Source organism: Durio zibethinus, chromosome 6 (genome assembly GCF_047325235.1).
Source record: "Durio zibethinus cultivar Kanyao isolate XHJ-2024 chromosome 6, ASM4732523v1, whole genome shotgun sequence".
In the NCBI taxonomy this organism is placed as follows: domain Eukaryota; kingdom Viridiplantae; phylum Streptophyta; class Magnoliopsida; order Malvales; family Malvaceae; genus Durio; species Durio zibethinus.
In genome coordinates this window covers 6,987,798-6,992,679 of record NC_143167.1, presented here as the reverse complement: position 1 = coordinate 6,992,679, position 4,882 = coordinate 6,987,798, and the positions used below count along the sequence as shown (strand labels likewise).

Below are 4,882 nucleotides of genomic sequence, written 5' to 3'. Positions count from 1 at the left end.
TTGGTTGCCATGATCGATATGTGTGAAAGGTCAAAATGCTTTTATTGTTTGCATCTGTTTAAGACTATTGTGTTGTTAAAAGGCCAAAATATAAATACATGATATTAAAATTATTCAAAATTTTTGAACTTGATTGGCAGGTTTGATACGCATGAATAAGTTACAGAATGATATGTATCCTATCAAATAACATATGTTTTTGTATAGGAGATTGAGATAGGCGGTAAAATTGGACGTGTAAAACTTTTTTGCTTAACACATACAAAAAAAGATGAATCTTACATGATTGTCAAAACACAAGAAATTATGGTAATTTGTAACATCTATTTTAACAAAAAATAAATATTTACTCTTTTTAATATATTATCAATTAATCATTAAACTTGATAGTTGTAAATGACTAATTTACAGGAGAAAGCAAAAGAGAAAATGAATACTAAGATTAAAGTAGCATCTGATGGTTTTCTCAACATGAAAGAATTGAAAAATTGAATATTCATAAAAGTTGCTAGAAAAGAAAGGCAGGAACGAGTCCGAGGTCTTGGATTGGGTCTAACACCATCTACCTATTATGGATGTAGCTCTCAGCAATTTACATTCTCAGCAAGTCAATTTTTGTAAGATATTTTGATATTGAGAGAAAAGTAGCAAATTATGCAACAATGTTTCCAGCATATAGAAGCAGAAAGAGAACAAGAGCATGCCAAAATTGAGGAAAAACGTGCTAGAATGGAGCAAAAGTGTGTAAAATTTTAGCAATTGCATGATTGATTTAATCATCTTATGAATTTTGTGCAATAATAATTTTCAAGAACTTATCTCGGTGGTCCACCAACTCAGGTATTATATTTAGTAAATATTTATATTTTTTAATATAAAAAAAGCTTACAATGAAGTGTTAAAAATTGTATGTTATTATTCAATAAGTTCTTGAGCACGCTAGTGACCAAGATAAAAAATTTCCTTCATCAATTGGTAGCCTTCAAATCTATGCAGTCATCAATTTCATACATTTTAATTTTTATTTTGATAATGTATTAAAAAATTTTGAATGTTATTATACTAATTATTAAACTTTGTGTTAATTAGATGCATATTTGAATGTGAATTAAGTTTATATTAATTTTAGTTTTTGAATTTAAGATCGTTTATGAAAATAATAAATATTAAAAGAAATTTTTTATTTTAAAAAATACATTTCTTAATTTCGTGGCGTTTGCGTTAAAAAATTATCACTAAATGAATAATTTAGTGACATTTGTATCATAAAATGCCACTAAAAGTAGCGGTGCTCTTAGTAGAAAATACACTAAATTAACGGCGTTTGTCTGATACAAATGTCATCAAAGTAACGGTATTTTTCTGATAAAAACATCACTAAATTAGTAACGTTTTAAAGATACAAGCGCCGCTAAAATAGCGACATTTTCTAGATACAAAAGCTACTAATATAGAGACATTTTCTAGATACAAATGCCGCTAATATAGTAGCGTTTGTATTTGAAAAATATTGCTATATTAGCGGCGTTTTCCACATATAAACGCCGTTAATATAGCAACGTTTTATAGAAAAAGTTGTTATTTTTTACGACGCATGTATAGCTAGCACTTTGAATGATATTTTTTACAAACGTCACAAATCTTTTAACGACGTTTATAAACACCACTAAATATTAAAAAAAATGTCACTAAAAACCTAAACTCCACATATATTAATAAATGTTTATTTGTTCATGTTCAGTTCATTTATATCCCTAATCATGGAGCTTTAAGCATTGAGGTGATTGGTTTTGGGCCTACTAATCATAATATATTTATACCTAGTTTAGCATTATTGCTACGATTTAAAAGAGTTTGATTTGAAAAAAATGTGTTTAAAAATATGGTTAAAAATGTTAATGAAATATCAAAAAATATATGTGTAGAATAACAAAGTTTAAAGTTATAACAATAAAAAATAAATTTATTTGTTAAAATTGTTTTTTGACCACAAACATAACTTTAAAAAGTTTTTTGCGATTAATTTGCAAAATCAAACTTTTTAACCGCAAAATTTAAAACTTTCACCCAATTTAATATTAAAAATATGTGAAACTAAGGTAGTGTTTGGTTTCAGAAAACATAATCATTTTTTATTTTCATTTTCTTAGAAAATAAAAAATATAAGTAAAAATGTGTTTGATAATTGAAAATAAAAGTAAAATTTTAAAAAACAAAAAAAAATGAATTGAAATATGAAAAGAAAAAGAAAAAGATGTTTTCAATTGTGAAAACATGGAATATACATTTTTTTTTATGTTTTGCAAGTTATCATATTTAAATATTTTTTAATATTATTAATTAATAAATATATATTATATTTATAATTAGATGCCATTAATAATAATATCATTGAATATTTTATTTATTTCCTTATTTTTGTATTTTTTTTAAAATAATTTTTGTTTTCGTTTGCCAAATATATTTAAGAAAACAAAAAATAAAAAATAAAAACTATTTTCTAAAAAATAAAAACAAAAAATACTTTTCTCAGCCTAAATTTTTAACCAAAAGCATTTTTAAATCTTTGCGCTAAACGTGGCTTATTAGTCCTAAGAGAAAGGACCATGCAAAGATCGGCGCTTGGTACGTTCACGTGCGTCCTTTGGCTCACCCTAGTCAATTGCATAAAACAAAGTGAGCAGTTGTGGCCAAAACACGACACCGCATAACATTGGCTACCCAACTTTCCTAGCAACCCATCAACCATCTTCTGCACCTCCATCGGATCATCCATCTTCTTCCCAACAAATGCTTCTCTTTATTCTGATATATATCAAGTTTCTACATCAGAAATAAGAAAATTCAATTCTACATGACAACATCAGCAAGGTCGCCAGCATCGATCCGCTCTAGTCGTGACATTCATCTTTACAATGAAGCATGCCCCGTGTTATTGTTAGATATGGCATTTGAAGATCATTCTTTGAAACGGGTTGGCCCTGCCTTGATCCAACTCTTCCCACCAATCATTTTCTTTGTCAAGAAAGGCTTGGCCTCTTTGCCTATCAGCTCCTGTGCCCATTCAACCCTTTTCTTTTATTGGCTCCAGGTCCATAACATTGGCATTCTCTATAGAACAACGAGCTGTAGAATAAAAAAAACCAGTACATTATTTTAGGTTCCAAAAATTTATTATAATAATGAAGAAAGAAACGAAAATGATCTGAGTTTTTTTTTTTTTTTTGTTACCTTAGCTTGGATGAGTCTTCCCAAATCCAATCATCCTATCCTGTGGCAGAATCGAATTAGATATATAGAAGGTAACCCTGGAATATGGAACCCATGCCCTTCCAAGTAAAGTAGTCCTAACGCCAGTGATCTTGCAACCCAAGAAAGTAAAGCCTGTGTCCTCTGAAGGTGACTTCCTGCGTTGGGCTGTGATAGCTGCATCTCCTTCTGAGAATGGATGCAAATGTCACCTCTAGAAAAACCACACAAAATAATCTATTTGTAAATTATTCATGATCCAGAGAGGTTATAGCTATTTCTATAGGATTAATTGGCTGTATGTATCTGGATTCCTTCGTCGGCGGCTCCTTCAATGTAACAATTGCTGTAATAGTGTCTTCTAGTGTCATCTAGGAAGGTATCCTGAATAGGATAAAATTCTGCATCCAAAGAAAGCTGTCCTGTCTCCAGATACCCTCAATACTACTGATTTGGCACCAGCTCCATATGTATTTTGTATATAGATGAAAGATATAGAAGATTATTGGTTGATTAATTTGTCTTAATGAGGAAAGACTAAAACATATTAATTTATTTACTTAACTACCTGAATTGTGAGGTATGGAGCAACAAAATCAAAAGCCGAGATAGAGAAGGTAGGAGATTCAAAAATATTCCCACTATCATTCCAAGTTATTGTGTTGCATTTTGCTTTTTGAACCACTTATTGTAATGAAGGGCTTATCCACTACCACAACAATCTTTTCTCTATAGATATACCAGGCTTAACCAATATGAATACAACTTCTTATTGTTGGATCGAACAGCGTTAATGGCATATCTTGTATTTTCTTGTAGTCTCTCTTCCCTGATGGATCAACTCTGTTGAGTAGGGCTTCGGCAGCGTCAAACTTTACCATAAGTAATTATGAAAGACACAGGCGTAGCTAGAATTATAACCTGGATCCATGGCTTGCAATTCGATTGTAGAATAAGATTTTTCTCGATATTTGATTGTAACGCTCTAATCATATATCGAGATATTTTAAGAATTTGCTATGAGATATATATAAAAGCTTAAACTTAAAATTTATGAAGTACATTTTGTGGAACAAAACCTTGAAAACCTTCGAGTCAATGCAGATAATACCTCATAAGTTGAGTATAGATCTCCACAAATGTTATCGGAGCGGTCATTGATCGAACGAGTGTGATCTTGTGATCTATGTGTACTTTGTATTGAGCTTGACGGGGATGGATCTATGTGGCTCCCACCGTGTAGCACTTAGCTATCGTAGGATTCTAAAGGTGGCTCTCACGATATAGAACTTAGTTTTTGTTCGATTGATAATCGCTCTGATACCATTTCTTACCATGTAGCACTTAACTCCCGCAAGATTCTAGAGGTGACTTCCACGATGTATCACTTAACTCCTGTTCGACTAATGACCGTTCTGATATCATTTGTAGAGACTTTCACCCAACTTACCAGGTAATGTCCACTTTGACTTGAAGGCTTCATAGATTTGAGTTTAAGATTTTGTTTATATATCATAGCAGATCTTTATATCATCTGTCGTAACGGTTTTATGAATGCTCGATGAATTTGGGAACGAAATAATAAATAACGGAGTCGCCACAAATCTTTTTTGGTTAGGTGTAATTGACCAGC

The 4,882-nt window shown here is 30.8% G+C and overlaps 1 pseudogene; it reads right to left on the bottom strand.

Moving 5' to 3' along the window:
- Positions 1-2,496: 2,496 nt before the first annotated feature.
- LOC149518392 (putative pectinesterase 11) lies at positions 2,497-4,217 on the bottom strand (annotated as a pseudogene).
- Between the last annotated feature and the right edge of the window lie 665 nt (positions 4,218-4,882).